This window comes from Cibotium barometz, chromosome 63, assembly GCF_041138505.1.
Source record: "Cibotium barometz isolate CiBa-2024 chromosome 63, ASM4113850v1, whole genome shotgun sequence".
Taxonomy (NCBI): Eukaryota; Viridiplantae; Streptophyta; class Polypodiopsida; order Cyatheales; family Cibotiaceae; genus Cibotium; species Cibotium barometz.
Genome location: NC_141108.1, coordinates 8,786,132 through 8,805,962, shown reverse-complemented (window position 1 = coordinate 8,805,962; position 19,831 = coordinate 8,786,132).

The following is a 19,831-nucleotide window of genomic DNA, read 5'->3' as shown; positions in this document are numbered from 1 at the left end:
GTGTGCTCGTGCGGGCAGCCGCCCACTGTTGCAATGCGCGGCAGGATGTGGGTGGTCCGCCACACGAGGGATGTGTGTGTGGGTGTGTGTTCGTGCGGGCAGCTGCCCATTGTCGCAATGCGCGGCAAGATTTGGGTGGTCCGCCACACGACAGGTGTGTGTGTAAGGCCATTCTTCGGAATGGTGCTTACCCTGGGGCACTTAGTCGGTAACGCGGCTAGTCTGTGTCCTATGGTAAGTATGGCACGCCGTAGCGGTACTAGTCGGTAACGCGGCAAGCATAGGATCGTTATGGCGATGTCACCTTCCCTTCCCTTCCCTTTGTCAAATGCGGGCATATGGTCGGTAACGTGGCCAGTGTATGTTCGTATCCTATTCGTATTCCCATAGAATCGGGCGGCATTTTGTCGTTAACGCGGCAAGTTGGTGTCGTCCGCTAGTGCATAAATTATTTTTTGCATATTGCGGTATTTGATCGTTAACACGGTCGAAAAAATGTCGTAAATTTGCTTGCATATTACGGCATATGATCGTTAACGCGATCGAAAAAATGTCGTAAATTTGTTTGATTTGACTTGTATTGTTTTTATTGTGTTTGATCCATGCGATACTTGGTTGCTAACGCGGCATGAGTATTTCATGGATCAAAGTTTACATCATATTATCTAAATGTTTTATTTTATAATATCGTGATTCGTAACTCGAAAAAATGAATATCTCTCTCTCTTCCTACCCCCCTCTCTCTCTCTCATGATACACTTCACAACTCTTTCTCTCTCTCTCTCTCTCTCATGATACACTTCACAACACGATAGATGTGTAGATAAGGATTTCTTTTTTTTTCTCTTAAAATATACATAATTCCTAATAATTTCTTTTTTCTCCCTCTATTTACTTAAAAATTAAAACAGTACATTATTTTCCTCTTTAGGAACTCACAAAAACATTAAAAATGTCATCTAATGTTTCTTCTCTCTATCTGTCACAACTCTCTCTTCCTCTCCTCTCTCTCTCTCTCTCTCTCTCTCTCTCTCATGATACACTTCACAACTCTCTCTCTCTCTCTCTCATGATACACTTCACATCTCTCTCTCTATCACGATAGGTGTGTAGATGAGGAGTGCTTTAGGATTACAAAACATTATTTTCCTCTCTTTAGGAACTCACAAAACTATTAAAAATGTCATCTAATGTTCCCTCTCTCTCTATCTGTCACACCTCTCTCTCTTCCTCCCCCTCTCTCTCTCTCTCTCTCGTTCGATAATGTATACACTTGATAAGTAATAATGCACTTGTTGCGGTTGTCTCACGTTCGATAATGTATTGCATGATGTTGAGTTCAATAATATTGTTTGATATTCCGTTTTTGTTTGATCATTGATAAGTAATGATACACTTGTTGCTGTTCTCTCACGTTTGATGATGTATTGGATGATGTTGAGTTCATTAAAATTATTTGATATTCCGTTTTTGTTTGAACATTGATAAGTAATGATACACTTGTTGCTGTTCTCTCACGTTTGCTTGATGTTGATTTCAGTAATGTTTGATATTCTGTTTTTTTGTGTTTAGTGATATTTGCTAGATTTACGAAGACGAGCAACATGCTTTCCCCTGAAGAGCGTAAAATCGTCCTACGAGCAATTCGCATTGAAGCAGTCATCACAGTGTCACAATGTGCTGATGATGTCGTCAAAAAGATCAATGAGTCTAAGATACTCATGCGAGATCTAATAGACCAGATATGGAAAAATGCACAGCGTCGGCTTCGAAGCGGAGGCAACGCTGAGTTGCTTGATAGACAGAAGATAGCAGATTTCAACCATCAACATATAACACGAACCATTTTGGGGAGTATGCGTGTAGCATGCAGTGATCTTAGAGATGCTACCCCGCCTGAAGCTAATATGCAACGTCTACAGTTATGGGACATTGTATGGAGCGAGCAAAGAGCCAAGAGCAAGCGCATGAAGGCGCTGGATGCAGAGTCCCTCCCCAAAAGAGTGCGCATTGCCCAGGACGTCGCTGCAATGTCCAGCCAAGCAAATGCAAGTGGTACAAGTGTCATTAATCGTACCATCTACAATTCTATGTGCACACACCTCATTGGCATCCCGCACGAGGCTCTGTTCGAAGGGCGAACAATAGGCTCTGGTGTTTTTGGCACAGTAAAAGAGTATACAGTTAAAGGTATATCATTTTTGCCGGAGCACATTACTTTTTGCGGAAAGCACTACAAAGGAGAAGGCAGCGCCAAGTTCGAGAGCTTCCAGGCAGAGCAGGGCATGCAGGTTCTACACCCATCGATTGTCAGGTGTATTGCCTTCACAAAAGAATCTCCTTGGATCACTATTTTCCTGTACTATAATGGCGGCTCGCTTGGTGATACTCTTCTGAAGTTTCCTTTCAGAAGGATTCAGTGAGTTCACCAGAGCAATTTTTCGTTTGGATCGAGGATGGAGACAACCCCCGCTCGATAATATTTCTTTAAGTCATCTAGAACTTTCTAAAATAAAACAAATAGTAATAACCATGCCACATATTATGCATGCCCTGGTGGAAGGCCTAGCGGCGGCAGCACATCTGGCAGGAATTGTACATACCGACCTACATCCATTCAATGTAGTGTTGGATTTTACAAAAGAGTTGAAGCCACGCATAGGTATTATCGATTGGGGGTTACTGTTGAGAGCGCCCAAAAAGCGGGTGTCTCTCAATTTTGTATTTGAAGCAGACAAGAACCCTGAGAAGGTGGCACAGGCGGTCTCCTATGCAGACAGAGAGCGAAATAAACGGTCGTGGATAGCCCCAGAGCTTTATGATCCGTTTTTGGCAGATGCATACACTCCTGCATTTGATGTTTTTGCCTTGGGATATTTATTACAAACTTTATATGACTTTTGGCAGAAAGTACAAGAGTTGTGGATGGATAATAGTTCCCATGACAAAGTTACCATGGATACTATTATTTATAGAGTCAAAAATTGGATGTTTCTACCTAATCGCGATGAGCGAAAATCAATTTTGCAAGTAGTTGAATTTTTTAGATCACTAAATACTGACCCAACGAGGGCACAACGTCCTCTTGTAGAGCTATCGGTGTCATTCACCCCAATTTTGTAATGATACAGTATCAGGAGATTAAGTTTCAGGAATGGCACTTTGTTTCTCTCTTCAAAATTTGATGTGTCCATTGTTTGAAATATTATCTCATTGAGTCTTTGCAATATCTCTCTCCTCTTGTGGTGTTTAAGTTTATGTTTTCTCTTCAAAATTTGATGTGCGCGCATTGTTTGAAGTATTTTTGGAGTTAAGTGGATATTTCTCATTGAGTCTTTGCAATACATATCTCCTCTCCTGGTGTTAAACTTTAAGTTTTTGAGGGTAATGGTCAATTTATCTTACATTGATCTTTACAGTTCATTAAAATTCTAAAGTCATTTATGTTCATGCAGATATGGCAGAGGCGCAAGCAAACGAGCATCAAGAGTTAGCCAAGAAGACATATGAGCGAATGAAGGCCCTTGCACATGGCCTGACAGCCCGCGAAGCTACAAGAACAGCATGCAGGTTGTCGAAATGGACAAATCCTACTTATGCCCAATGGAAAGACATAAACAAACGCGTAACCACAGAGATGATAAAGGAAATATGGCCATGTCCAGATGGCGAGATTAAGAAGGGAAGATGGAAGATTTCATGTTGCACTCACAATGATATCAAAACTAATGCCGAGCGCATTTTCTTGGAGGTGTACGGTCGTCCTCTCCATAACGCTGACGCTCCACTCTATTTTGCTAAGATGCTATATGCACAATTTATCCTAGAAACTCTAGTGGACTTCGCCTCCAGAGAGGCCACTGTCAACACCCACGACATACGTGAAGAGACAGTGACATTCACAAGGGAAGAACTTGCTCTCATGGTGGAGGGCGCTGGATTGGAGTTAAACAAGGTCAAAGAAAGCTTAGGGGCACAGCTAGCAAAGAAGGAGAAAGAAGCTGAGCGATTATCTCAAGCGTCAACTCCTCCCCCGGCCAATAGAGGGATTCAAGAGCAGCTCACAAAGATCAACCAAGATGTACAGAGCATCTCTTCACGTATTGCTCATGTGCGCCAAGGGAACCACATCTCTCATTTTTTGATACAGCCTGATCTTGTGGGAGTTTCTGCTGAGGCTACTAGTTCCTCCACCCCCCAATGTCCTGTATGTTACAAAGTATTCGATGGGTGGAGCGGCCAGTATATACTACCCTGTGGACACTACTACCACTTAATATGTTTAGTGAGGCAAATGCAAAATACTTCCACATGTGCATTGTGCAGTGTCCCAATAAATCAAGGTATTTATACAATGTTCGCCATGGCTAGTGAATATAAACCACCAGGACCTTTAGATGCAACTCCTAGTGCAATTTGTAATTTATTTCAAGATGAAAGCTAAGAAAGACAAATCCTACTTTTGTATTGATAAGTTCTCCAAATACGATCATTTGTACAAGTACTTTTTATGAAATTAATGAAATGACTTCTTCCTCTATGTCAGTATCTTGCTCCAAAATTCTTTCACCGTTTACTCTCTCGTCTGCTAAATTAAGCTCATCTAAGTCAATGTCTAAATTGTCTTCTATCTCAAGGGTGTGGTGCACAACGTGCGTCCAACATCAAAGTTCTCGTCTACTACATCATCACAATTGTACATCCATCTGGGTATATCTTCTTCATACTCTTCGCTTTCAATGTCTCGCAAGATCTTTTCATTGCAATACATGTAAACAAGTTTATCTGCTCGATCTGCAAGAAGTCGATTGCGAATAGTTCTGTGAATATATTTGTACATGCTCCAGTTTCTTTCTGAGCTTGAATTTGAAGAGCACTGACTTAGAACCTTCATCGCAAGGTTTCGCAATAAAGCAGAATGCTCACCACCATTCATCATCCACCACTTCCATGCAAGTTTCTCTTTAACCATTTGTTGAACAAGGGAGTTGGAAAATAAACCCTCTTTCAATCGAAATGAGGTCATCTCCTTTATGCACTTTACACGATCATCAACATTATTATAGAAAGTGTTTACCACTTTATAAAAATCTTGCACCACCTCAACGTTGGACATCAAATCTATATTCCAATATTCAGGATCTAACATGTAAGCAGCACTGTGTAGTGGTGAATGCGCTCCAATCCATCTAGCATGAAAGTACTTCAATAGAACTTTTCTTTGTCTACTGGGGAATGGTACACGCCATTGCTTTTCCACCACTGAATGCTCTAATTTCTCAGGACACTCTAAACTCCGCTGGACAGTCCACCATTGCATCCATGCTTTCCCGAGATTAGGCGCTCTTTGATCAAGACTTCGTATGGCATACATAACAGGCATCATTACATGGTATGCATCCATCACACTGTTCCACCAACTTCTTCTCGTAAGCGCTGCCTTCAAGACTTTGATTTTCTCTTTCACTTTTTCAAGTTGAGTGTTCTCCCAGTCATGAAATGCCATGCATGTAAATGTTTTGCAAACTGCATCTTTATTTCTAAGAAGAGACTCAAAAGTGTAAAAGTGAGTGCAAAACCTAGTCTCCGCTGGAAGCTTTAACATAACTGACATGCGAGGTCGAAAAATATCTAACACTCTCTGTCTCTTGAGCATGAATCTCACAAGCTGGCGAGCAGTGTCGACGATTGAGGCAAACCATTTGGTATCATCACTTTTATACCAATCTTTTAATACAAGATTCAAACTATGAGTATTACAGCCTACCGGAAAAACATGTGGATATTGTCACTGTAGGATTTTGGATGCATTTTTGTAATTTTTTGCATTGTCCATGACGACTTGGACTACATTTTTGGCACCCACTTCCTCTATCACAGAGCTAATGACTTGAGCAATGTAAGCCCCAGTTTTGATTGAACCAGCTGAATCCACGGCACGGATGAAAGTCTCACCTCTAGGTGAAATAACCATTATATTAATTAATGATTTTCTTTGTACATTAGACCATCCATCACTTACTATACTACATCCAGAAAGCTCTATATTGCTAAGAATTATTCTTTGTACACGTTCTTTTACTTACGCATAACATTTCTCTAATAGATCATTTTGCATAGCATGATACGTAGGCGGTGAAAACCTTGGTCCAAACTCACCAATTTTCTTCCATGCTCTCTTCCAATGCTCACTGTCCACGTGTAAGGACCCCGACCCGTAGGGCGGGGGAATCCTTTTGATAGGCGGTTAAGTCTCGTGTTATTTTCCGATTGACGACACCTCGTTCTCCTAGAAATACGAGGTTTTGAGCAAACGGAGGGACCTAACCCTATCTCGCAGGGGAAGCATGGTCATCCTAAAGGAAATTCTAAACCCCAGCACGGAATGTGTGTGGAGATGGAACAAGACCCACACTTGGTTCAAGGAAGCCAACGCCTTTTTCCCCCGTATTTCATGAGGCATGGCCGTTGGCTCGGTCCCCTAAAACAAGTCTTGTTCGGGACTCTACTATTCCCTAAGTATCGTAAGTTACGACTAGTAGAAAGCTACCCGACTGATTGGGTCCACCCATCCTTAGAATGGTACCGTCAGGGCATCCATTCTCCCACTTTCCACACACTCACCCATTCAATTGTTTTCTAATTAAGTCCTACCACACTGTGAAACACTTAAAAACAAATTTCTTTGTTAATTAATTACACTTGATTCCTTAAAAGAAATCTTCCTTAGCACAACATTGAAATCAACAAACATACTTACAGTGAAAAATATTTACAAAGACCCTGGAACCGGGCCGATATTCCAATCCAAACTTCCATGTCCAAACCATAACCATAACCATAACCACAATCCAATCACAACCACAACCACAACCACAACCACACCGATGATCTAGAATTCGATCTTCCAGCCTCAACCAGCTGGGTAAACCTCACGGACCGTCTCCCCTCGTCGTCAGCCAGCCGATGAGGGCCATGCCGTCCTGTCACCCCCTCAGGTACTGCCGCTTGTACCAAACCCTCTCGCCCTTCGGAGGGGACGTCTCCTCATGAGGTGGGGGTTAAATCACCGCACTAGCCTGGACCCACAGAACTAGGTAGCATATATACATCACCGTGGTGGTGAAATCCAATTCCCAGTGGCATAGGAGGGGATTGCCCTGGGCCGACTCCCGGCCTCGCTATATCCTCCGCCCGGCTACAAAGGCAAGCACGGAGTTAGCTAAGGGGGGGAGAAGCTGTACCTACATGTTAGCAATAAACCAGCAGTATATCCAATAAAAAGAAACATAGCCTTTATTCAATGAATTCACACATTAACAAAAACTAAAGCAAGATTATTTTCCTATAACTTTACTTAAGAGTAACTATAAGGTACTTTAGGCCATCTATACTAGGGGTTTAACCTTGGTTCTTTTCCTATTATTACGAATCTTTGCATTAAGCTTCATAAGAGACAATTTTACTTAAACTTGTTAAATGACCAACCTGGTTATCGTTTTCGTGCCTATTTGCTTCAAGAGGGGCGAAGTCGATTGCAGGGACGCCATTCGCTTCAATCCCTCCTTGGGCAGCGCGTGGTTCTTCAATTCGGCGGCGTTTTGGCGCCATAGGAGCACTAGAGTTTTAAGAGGATAGAGAGAGAACGGGGTGAATATAAGAGGTTGGGAACTTGGAGAGAAAAGAGAGAATTCTACTGGTTCAAACGGATTCGAAAACGGAGTCCGTTTGGGGTAGGAAAAGCTTGTTGGGCTTATGGGTAGGAACGACCTCTTAGCCTAAGCTGTTTAAGTCACCGCATATGGGGGGAGGAATTGAGAGGGTGTCCTTAACTTGGAGAGCTCTTCAGAAGAGTGTACGTCTAGGGAGGCCTAGGGAAGAGTAAGGCAAGGGTTGGAGGAGAAGCACACTTTAAGTCTATTCACACGAGGGGGGAGAAGAGTGTAGGACATGTCCTAGAGCTTGAGAGAGGGCTTGCGCGTAGGGCCTTGCTGGGGGCTTGTCTGGAGAAGGGGGCTGGGAGGGTCCTTTTATAGGTGCTGGAGGGTGGACGTCGGGTGCGGGGAGGTGACACCTGGGTGGTGTAGGTGTCCGGGAGAGAGTGTGGGCGTGAGACACCTGGGGATGGAGGTGTCTCGAGGAGAGAGAAAGTGTGACACATGGGGGTGGAGGTGTCCCCAAGAGAGAGAGAGCGCGACACCTGTGGATAGAGGGTTCTGGGAGGAGGGGGTACGTGTAGGGGTGTGCTGGAGGGTGCGTCTAGGTCGTGTACACGCTTGGATGTCCCGGGTGGATTGTCGGTTTTTTTTTTCACGAGCGGCGCCCGTGGTGGGGCCCACGCCGCGGCCGCCTGCCGTCGTCCCGAGGGGTCAAAATTTTTTTTTGACAGAAACGTCCGGCCTTGCCCCGTGACCATGGGAGCGTGTTCCGTTCGTTGATTAGACACCTGGATAGTTACTATTTTAGGTCAGAAGTTCGCAGATTAAAGGCTTAAAAGCTTAATTAAACCCATTCTGGGTACCCGTTTTTAGTTCAGAAAAAACTATTTTAAGCGTAAAATTACGCGTAGATTCCAAATTTGGATTCAAAATTACAAATTTCTAAGCAAAAATGGCTCATTTTCTAAAAATAGAAGTTTTTTGATCGTAAAAATGACAAACTAAGTTATATTTTTCAACTCTGAAGCAAGTACATTGTTATTTACAATGGGTATGTTACATCTTTTTCAACTCTGAAGCAAGTACATTGTTATTTACAATGGGTATGTTACATCCTTCCCTACTAAAAGAACTCGAGATATCCTCATCTCGGCACGAACTCTGGGTAATTCTTTTGGAGGGTTGACTCTTCCTCCCAAGTGGCATCCTCCTCAGGGTAATCTTTCCATTCCACTAAATGTTCCCTAAGGATTCTATTGTGAAGCACTCTTTCTCTAGAGTTGATGATTCTATTTGGTCTCATTTCAAGGACTCCTTGAGTTGGCATTACAATTTGTTCATCATCAAGAACATGATCAGGATGAGGCACATATGGCTTTAGTAAGCTTACATGGAATACATCATGGATTTTGAGGTGGGTTGGGAGGCGAAGTTTGTAGGCATGTTTTCCCAAACATTTGATGACTTCATAAGGCCCACAATACCTTGGACTCAGCTTCCTAAATTTTCCAAGAGATAAAGAACTTCTCTTTGGCCGCACTCGAAGAAAAACTGTCTCCTTGCTGAAAAATTCTTTCAGATCTTTTGGTATCAGCATAATGCTTCTGTCGATCCTGGGCGGCTTTAATATCCTTACGAATAGCTTTGGTTTGTTCTTCCATTTCTTCAAGCATTATCCTGGAGGCTTCAACCTTTAGTGTGGGGTCAGAGAAATTTAAGGGAGACAAACATTCCTGACCATAAAGAGCTTTGAATGGTGACATCCCTATGCTTTGGTGATAGGATGTATTGTAAGAGAATTCCACTAGAGGGAGATACTGAATCCACTTCTTTGGTTCACGCCCATAATAGGCTCTCAGGATGTCTTCTATAACCTGATTAACTCTCTCAGTTTGACCATCTGTTTCTGGGTGGTAAGCTGTACTGAAACAAAGTTGTGTTCCAATAGCCTGGAATAATGATGTCCAGAACTTTGAAGTGAAGTCAGAGTCCTGGTCACTGACTATTCTTTTTGGCAATCCATGAACCCTAAAGATTTCCTTGATGAAAAGGCGGGCAATATCAGAAGATTTAAATGTCTTCTTTACTGGGATAATATGGGTCACTTTGGTAAGCATATCCACAACTACTAAAATAGAATCATACCCCCCTTGTGTTGTGGGAAGACTTGTGACAAAATCCATACTGATACATTCCCACTTCATCTGAGGAATGTCCAGAGGTTGGAGTTTCCCGGGCATTTTGATTCTTTCAACTTTAATCCTTTGACATGTCTGATGTATTGAAGGATATCTCTCTTCATTCCAGGCCAAAAGTAACTTCTCCTTAAGGCATTCAAGGTTTTTGCATAACCTGGGTGTCCTGCTACTATGGGGCTATCATGAGCTTCATACAAGATCATCTTCTTCAGTGCAAGATCCTTGGGAATACATAACCTATGCATGAAGTAGAGGCATTCATCATCGAGGGTGTATCCCTTGATCAATCTATTTTCCTTTTCTGTGGGTGCCTCCTTGTGAACTAGGCTTACTAGCTTTTGGTAATCAGGGTCATGAAGTGAAACCTGCTTTACCTTCTCTAAGATGGGGTTATTGGGTATAGAGATTGCACTTAGGAAGGATTTGCGACTGAGGGCATCTTCTACAACATTATTCTTTCCAGGACGAAATTTGATATCAAAATCAAACTCTTGCAGAATCTCAATCCACCTCCTTTGCCTCATGTTGAGATTGGGCTGGGTGAAGATCCACTTTAAACTCTGGTGGTCGGTTACAAGCAGAAACTTACGGCCTAGGAGATAGTGTCTCCATAACTTGAAACAATGAACAACTGCAAGGAGTTCCAAATCATGGGTGGCATAATTGACTTCATAGGATTTAAGCTTACGAGAAGTGTAAGCCACAGGCCTTCCTTCTTGAATTAAGACACCACCAAGTGCAAGGCCACTAGCATCAGTTGTTGAGATATCGAGCTCTAGTGAGGCAGTGGACACTGATGACCCGCCTGGGGGATAGGCCCCGCACTTACACCACTGGCATGGTTGGTGAGATCTTGGGTGATATGCGGCCAGTGGGATGACAGGCTGTGTGACAGCCACTCTAGAGACTGGCATAGTTATAGCGTCAGCTCATTTAGTCGGGTTCACACTATAGAGAACCCGTGTATGTATTTGGTTGAGTACCTTTCATATTGTGTGTACTCTTATCTTGTATATGGTGTGTTGAGTGTTGAGTAGAGAAGAAGAAGATTTTCAGCCTCTCACCTTGTGTGTTCTCTATTAGGGTTTTGTGAGTGTGTGTGTGTGCTTGCAAGAGCTCAAGCTCTCTTCCCCCCTGCATCTTTTCATGGTATCAGAGCCTGGTTCGTGCTAAGGGCTGAGCTGCAAGCAAGAGAACCACAAGAAGCGGTACGAGGGTAAGAGCTTCAACTACTCTTCCCTATTTGTGTTGGTGACTACACCCTTGTCGGGAGCTCTACGGGAGGCACCGACAAACGATCTCCGATTGAGGAGCTTTCTTCGCGGGAGTGAAGCTATAGGGCAACTATACAGTCCTTCGGACTATAATTTCAGGGCCGAAAACGCGTTTCGGGCGCGTCTGGACCTCCGCTTTTCAGAAAACAGGCGATTTCGAGCACTGCGGGTAAGTCATCGATTCTCTGCAGAACTCTGTTTTAAGAACTGCAGAAAGACAGATTGACTGTGCAGACACTGTGGGTGCTGCAAAGAGGTCTACAGTTGCCATTGGGTGTATGTATGTGCATTGAAGTCACTGGTTGTGACATTTGAGAGTATTGCAGTACCGCTGTGCAGAAAATACAGCATTTGTGCAGAAAAACCAGAGTGCAGTTTCTGGTAAAGTTGTGTGTTTGGCAAGATGTCAAATGATGGGATAACTCAGATTGTGGCTGAGAAGCTGGATAAGAATAACTTCCATGCTTGGAGGTTCAGGTTGACAAATTTCCTGATGGGAAAAGGTTATTGGGACTACATAGAAGGTGAGCATGAAGAGGCACCGGAGATACCGGATATAAATCCGACTGCTGCAGATGTGAAAGAGTTTAAAGACTGGAACCAAGGAGCCAGGAAGGTTATGTATTGGCTTTGCATTAGTATACAGGACACCATGATTGGGCACATTCAGGATGCCAAGTCCCCCAAGGAGGCGTGGGACACCTTGGTAAAGCTTTATGAAACAAACACCAAGGCACGTAAGATACAGTTGAAGAATGAACTTCACACTGTGGAGAAAAAAAGCATGTCTGTGAATGACTATGCGCTGAAGATAAAGGGTATTGTGGAATCCCTTGCATCTATTGGTGTGTCAGTAGATGATGATGACAAGGTGGAAGTCTGTCTACGTGGTCTCGGGCCACAATACAAGGCGTTCAAGACGTCTATTCAGACTCGGGAAAACATTCCCAACTTTACGGATTTGGTGTCTATGCTGATTATCGAAGAGAAGAACTTGGGTGAAGACCAACAGTCTTCACAAAGTAAAAACAGTTCAGAGCAACAGGCTTTCTACACGAGTTCAGGAAGAGGACGAGGTAGAGGAGGTCGTGGACGCGGTCAAGGAGGTGGCCGAACAGGTAATCAGAATTATGGCCAGCAGCAGCAGCAACAACAACAGTCCCAGAATCAACAACAACAACAACACGCAGGTGGAAGAGGCAAATTCAGAGGCAGGGGGAGTCAAAGAGGCCGTGGAAATTGGCAAAGGCAATATAATGATACACGTGAATGCTATTATTGTGGTAAGCCTGGACATGTGCAGTCAGAATGTTATAAAAAGCAGGCTGACATGCAAAATGGGAAAGTGCAGCAAAACAACTATGCATCCTCAAGCAGAAATAATGAGGATAATGAGAGGTTGTTTGTTATGCAGCATGTCGTGAATGCCATGTCTGAAAATGTTGATGCAGCACAAAAAGATAATGTATGGTATGTGGATTCAGGCGCTTCGAACCACATGACGAGTCATGGGGAGTGGTTCAAGGAGATGAAAAACCCGAAAAGACCAGGTTTTGTGGAAACAGGGGATGACACTGCTCATCCAATTGCCCACGTTGGAAATGTGCCATTGTCTATGCAGGATGGCAAAGTGAAGTACCTTGCAGATGTACTTCATGTACCGAACATAACAAAGAATCTGGTTTCAGTTGGCCAGATGATTGAGCAGGGTTTGCAGGTTAGGTTTAACCCTGATGGGTGTTATGTTGAAGATTTCAAAGACAAGTGCAGGTTGGTTGCAAAAGGCAACAGAGTGGGCAGAATGTTTATGTTGGATGTAGACATGCCTGAAATGAGTGCTGCAATGTTTGCAAATGGTTCAGGAGTTGTTGCAGACACAGACATATGGCATAAAAGGATTGGTCATGTGAATGTGCAGAGATTGAAGTCTATGCAGACAAAAGGAATTGTGACAGGGCTGCCAAAATTTAAAGTGGAAGGTATGCAGAAAATATGTGAAGCATGCCAATTTGGGAAGCAAACAAAGCATGTGTTTCCACGTAACAGATATGTGAGCAGAAATGCACTAGATGTTGTGCATTCAGATGTATGGGGTCCTACGAAGACCGTTTCTATGGGAGGCTGCAGGTACTATGTCACTTTCATTGATGACCACACAAGGAAAGTGTGGGTATATTTCATGAAGGAGAAGAGTGAGGTATTCACTCACTTTCAGAATTTCAGAGTTTTGGTTGAAAAGCAAACAGGGAAATATGTAAAGTGCCTAAGGTCAGATGGAGGGGGAGAGTACTTCTCCAATGAGTTCTCTGAATTCTTGAAGAAGAATGGTATTCGGAGACAGTTCACATGCAGATATACTCCGCAGCAAAATGGAGTTGCTGAGCGGAAAAACAGGCACATTGCTGAGATTGCGCGAGCATTGATGGAAGAGAAGAATATGCCGCATTGCTATTGGGCTGAGGCTGTTTCTACAGCAGTATACATCATGAACAGGACTCCAACTGCAGTCATACATGATGTAACTCCAGAGGAGAGGTTTACTGGCAGAAAACCAGATTTGTCTCATCTGAAAGTCTTTGGATGCATTGCATATGTGCATGTGCCAGATGAGCTGAGAACCAAGCTGGATCCGAAAGCTGAAAAATGTGTGTTTATTGGATATTCCCTTGAGCAAAAGGGATACAGGTGTTATAACCCTGCTACACGTGAGTTGAGGGTAAGCAGGGATGTTGTCTTTGATGAGATGAGCAGCTGGTATGCTGCTGAAAAAGAAGCTGTTGGGGCTGATGTGAGTGGAAGTGTGGTTGCACAGAATGCAGGTCAGCAATCACAGTCCTTGAGTGGGCCAGGAGAGTCCTCATCTAGTGGGTCTGTTGATAGACCATGGAGTGGCAGGCTGCGTCATAATACCAGCCCTGCAAATGTGATTAGTACATCACGTAAAGGAAAAGAGAAAGTGGTTGAGCCCCTTGGTATGCCTGACATTTCTGCAGGGCATTCTCATGTTGATGGAGAGTCTAGTGGCTCAGATATGAGTCTTGATGAGGAACTTGGGATCCCAGCTATGAGAACACCTGGTGTAAAGAAGGCTATGGAAGCCATGAATGAAAAGCTGCGAAGATCAGGGAGAGTGAAGAACCCTGTGCAGAGATTTACATATGATGGTTATGTGGCACATCACTATGCATATATGGCAAAGGTTGTGCAGGTTGTTGAGCCCACATGCATTGATGAGGCTGTTGGAAATGTGTGTTGGGAGAAAGCTATGGATGAGGAGATGAATGCACTATATGGAAATGAAACTTGGGATTTAGTGCAATTGCCAGAAGGCAAGAAAGCCATTGGATGCAAGTGGGTGTACAAAGTTAAACATAACAGTGATGGAAGCATAAACAGGTACAAGGCTAGATTGGTAGCCAAAGGATATGCACAGACATATGGGATTGATTATGAGGAAACTTTCAGCCCAGTTGCCAAGATGGCAACGGTGAGAGTTGTGATAGCAGTGGCTGCGTCAAAGCAATGGTCTTTACATCAGATGGATGTAAAGAATGCATTCTTGCATGGGGATTTGCAAGAAGAGGTGTATATGTTGCAGCCACCTGGTTATGAGGATGTGGGTCACCCCGAGCATGTTTGTAGGTTGAAGAAAGCCTTGTATGGCTTAAAGCAAGCACCAAGAGCATGGTCTGACAAGATTTCTGAATATCTTGTCACTATTGGCTTTCATGTAGCCAATGCAGATTTCTCATTGTATGTGAGACATGGTGATAGAGGGGTTGTGCTTGTTGTCATCTATGTAGATGACTTGATCATTACGGGGGACCATGATGCAGAGATCTTTGATGTAAAGATCTTGCTAAGACAGAAGTTTGAGATGAAGGATCTGGGGGAGCTCAGATATTTTTTGGGCATTGAGGTGATTAGGTCACCACATGGTATTGGATTACTGCAGAGACAGTATGGCTTGGACATGTTGTCCAAATATGGTATGACAGGCTGTAAGCCTATTTCTGTGCCATTGGATCAGAATGGCAAGTTGAGTGCAGATTCAGGAGAGATCTTGGAGGATCCTACTATGTACAGACGCATAGTAGGAAGTTTGATCTACATGACGATCACCAGACCAGATTTGAGCTATGCTGTTGGGTTGGTGAGTCAGTTTATGCAGGTTCCACGGAAACCGCATTTGGATGCTGTGAGACGCATACTGAGGTATGTGAAGTCTACTTTACATTGTGGACTATTCTATGAGACTGGGACAGAGATATGTGTACATGGGTACACAGATGCTGATTGGGCTGGTAGTATCTCAGACAGAAGATCTACCAGTGGATTCATGTTTTCTTTGGGGAGTGCTGCTGTGACTTGGAGCAGCAAGAAGCAGCCTACGGTTGCTCTATCGAGTACAGAGGCCGAGTACAGAGGAGCTGCTATGGCAGCATGTGAGGTAGCTTGGTTGAGAAAGCTACTTGCAGATTTGGGTCTATCAGTGGATAGACAAGTTGTCATTTTCTGTGACAACATTAGCAGTATACAGTTGGCCAGGAACCCAGTCTTTCATGCTCGTACGAAGCACATAGAAGTCCACTACCACTTCGTCAGAGAGAAGGTCTTGGCAGGAGACCTTGACCTTGTTTATGTCAGCACAGAGGATCAGGTAGCTGACATCTTCACCAAAGCATTGGGTACAGAGAAGCTCCGCAGATTCAGGGCTTCGCTTGGTGTACATGAGATGGAGTTGAGCTCGAGGGGGAGTGTTGAGATATCGAGCTCTAGTGAGGCAGTGGACACTGATGACCCGCCTGGGGGATAGGCCCCGCACTTACACCACTGGCATGGTTGGTGAGATCTTGGGTGATATGCGGCCAGTGGGATGACAGGCTGTGTGACAGCCACTCTAGAGACTGGCATAGTTATAGCGCCAGCTCATTTAGTCGGGTTCACACTATAGAGAACCCGTGTATGTATTTGGTTGAGTACCTTTCATATTGTGTGTACTCTTATCTTGTATATGGTGTGTTGAGTGTTGAGTAGAGAAGAAGAAGATTTTCAGCCTCTCACCTTGTGTGTTCTCTATTAGGGTTTTGTGAGTGTGTGTGTGTGCTTGCAAGAGCTCAAGCTCTCTTCCCCCCTGCATCTTTTCATCAGTGACAACCTCAAACTCTTTGGTGAAGTCAGGGAGCTTCAAAACTGGTGCTGAGGTGAGGATAGTCTTAAGTTGGCTAAAACTGATTTGGTGGATTGGTAACCATACTATCTTACATTCCTTCTTGAGGAGATCAGTTAAGGGTGCGGCTATCTTGGCGTAATCCTTGATGAAGATCCTATACCATCCTGTGATGCCTAGAAACCCACGGATTTCTTTGACTGTCCTAGGGGGTGGCCATTCCAATATATCCTTGACTTTGGCAGGGTCTACTGAGATGCCCTTTGAGGAGACAATGAACCCTAGATATTCAATTTGGGAAGTGAAGAAGGTACATTTGCTTTTCTTGGCATAGAGCTTATGTTCGTGCAGTATTTGCAATACTTTGCGTACATGCTCCTCATGTTCCTCTTTTGACTGAGAATAGACCAAGATGTCATCAAAGAAGACAAGGACAAATTCATCCAAGTAGGGTCGGAAGATATCCTGCATCAGGCGATTGAAGGTGGCGGGAGCATTGGTTAATCCGAATGGCATGACTGTAAATTCATAGTGGCCATAGCGGGTATTGAAAGCGGTTTTGGAGATATCTGATTCCTTGATCCTAATTTGATAGTAGCCAGACCTTAAATCCATCTTGGAGAAAACTTTGGATCCATAAAGTCTGTCAAGAAGTTCGTCGATGCGAGGAATGGGGTATTTGTTTTTGACAGTGACCTTGTTTAGGCCTCGGTAGTCAATACAAAGACGAAGCATGCCATCCTTCTTTCTCTGGAAAAGAACAGGTGCTCCCCATGGGGAATTACTAGGGCGAATGAATCCTTGCTCAATGAGCTGCCTAAGTTGTTCCTTGAGCTCTATGGCTTCAGGAAGAGACATTTTGTAAGGTCTCCTTGAAACTGATTCAGCCCCAGGGATTAACTCAATCCCATGATCTACTTCTCGAGATGGGGGTAGTTTTGTAAGTTCCTCTGGAAAGATATCTGAAAAATCTTGGAGCCAAGAGGGTTCTAAATCTGGGTTGCTTTCTTCTACCTTGTTGAGTTTGACAAGGAAGATCTGTTGGCCTTTGCGCACTCCCTTAAGAAGGCAATTAGCTTTGACCAAATAAAATCTGGGTTTACTTGTTTTTCCCTGGGCTGATACTACCTGTCCTTGACTATTCTTAAAGGTGATGCTTCCTTCAGCACAGTGAATGTCAGCATTGTTTGCAATTAACCAGTCCATACCAAGGATTCCATCATAAATCCCTAATGGTAAGCTTCTGAAATACCCATGGGTTGATTCACCACCCAATTCAAATTCAAGATCTCCCACACAATGTTGGGATACTTCTTCTTTTCCACTAGCTAACTCAACAATCATTGCTTGGGCTGGTTTTTGATCTAACTGTAACTTACGCAAGCATTTTGGAGAAAGAAATGAATGCGTACTACCACAATCAATCAAGAGGTGGAAAGATCTACCTTGATAAGTAGCCGGAGCTTGGATAACAGAAAACTGTTGATTAGGTCCTTGATATTCTATAGCTGCATGAATGGTGGCTTGCTCTTCTTCTTCCATCTCTAAAGTCGGTTCACTAATCATAGGGCAGACACGGGCAGTCACTCCACGACCTCTACCACGTCCACCACCACCTCGTCCAGCCTGGCGGTTATTAGGAATCCCATGACCTTGAACTACCCGGCCGCCTTGTGGAGCAGCAGTGACACTAGGATTGAGAGAGGGTCTTGCAAGTTTGGGGCATTCATTTCGGAAGTGGCCAACTTCATTGCAATAAAAGCACCTTTGGTCCCCATAGGATTCTGAAGTGGAATTAGCATAACTGCGGGGGATAAAATTATTGGGGTACTGACCAATAGTGTTGTGGCGGAAATTCGATTGGTAATCCCTCTGAAGGCACCCCCTTGGGTTAGACTCAGGATAGACTCTCTTCTTTGCTTGACCACTCTACTTCTTTAGCCAGAGGTTTGGCTCGGGTAAGAGCATCTTGCAAGGTAGTTGGCCTCATTGCTTCAAGGCGAGAATCCAAAGGTTCATTCAGCCCTTGGCAAAATCGGGCCACTTGTTGAGTGATCGACATAGGTGGAGCATATTTGCCAAGTGTGACAAATTTTGAGTAGTATTCCTCCAAGGTTAAGCTAAGCTGCTTGAGGCTGAAGAACTCGTTCATCTTAATAGATTCATGAGATGGGGGGAGATAACAGCCCTTCACAGCTTGCTTAATGTCACTCCAGGTTTGGGTATCTTCAGTGACGCCCTTATCTCGGCACCATTGCTTCCACCAAAGTTTGGCGTCCCCGGTAAGACGGAATCTGGCAAGCATGGATTGATTCCCAATTCCTGTACCAGCAGCCGAAAAGTAATCGTCCATGGCTTCTATTCAAACTTCTGCATCCCTTTCAATCTTTGAACCTGCCCCATTAAATGAGGGAGGTTGCATTTGTTTGAGGAGAAGCTTCTTCTCCTGTGTATCTGTATATAATGCATTGGGAGCAAGAAGTTGACGATCCTGGTTATCAATATGAAGCTAAATTTAGAATCATGTCACTTAGGCGGTTTAATACACATAAGACAATGAGTGTGAAAATCAAAACCTTTTATTCCAAGCTTTAATATTTACAAGTAAACCAAGCCATTTACAAGGATTGGACTAAATCCAATCTTATTTATTTACATGGTAGTCCTCTAGGGAACCTAATAAAGATCTGCGGTGGTAGCATTGAAAAAGTAGGGGGGTTCTCCCATGGTTTCAAGAACTCAATAAGTCTCTGGTAGGGAAGGTAAACCTCGTCTAGAAAGACGGGTAACGGCTACTCTATCAGGGGATACAACTTGAGTCACCCTATCATAAACCCATCGATTCTGCAACATGCGATTCCCATCGATAGTGACATAGGTGTTACGAGGAGTGCCAATAAACCAGAACAAGCGAACCATCCGCAACATCTCGGCATATCGGATCCGCCTCAAGTCATTGGTGAGATTGCCGACGTGCTCAGCTCGAATGATGAAATAGGTAGATCGACGATGCCAATACTCAGCTCTGTTCCATCCCCTTTCGATGCGAGTGTAAAGAGGAAGGGTTATCTTGTCTACAATGTGCATCATAGTGTCACGGAACCACTGTGTATGACCCTTGGAACAATATATTTGTAGATCTACAACAACTTCAAAGAAGAATGGTCGAGTTTTATGGAATAACATTTGAGGAGTGCAAAGGCATTTTGAAATTTGTTATCAAACAGGATGAGTGTGAGGTTGTAAAGGAAAAGAAAATGGAAAGGATTACTATTACATTGATGAATGGAGCACTTGATACATCATTGACTGAAGCGAGTTCGAAGTATTTTCGTGTGCAGTCGGAGAAACACATATGGTGGTTAGGCTCGTTCCAGGTATGATCATTTTTTGTTTCATACTTGATTTTAGTCAATGTTTTCAAATCTTTTATAGTAAGACTTCTGTTTTCTATAATCACAGGTGAAGACAGAAGACCATGAAACACTAGATTGGGTGTTTCACCACACGGAAATACCAAGAATAATTAAA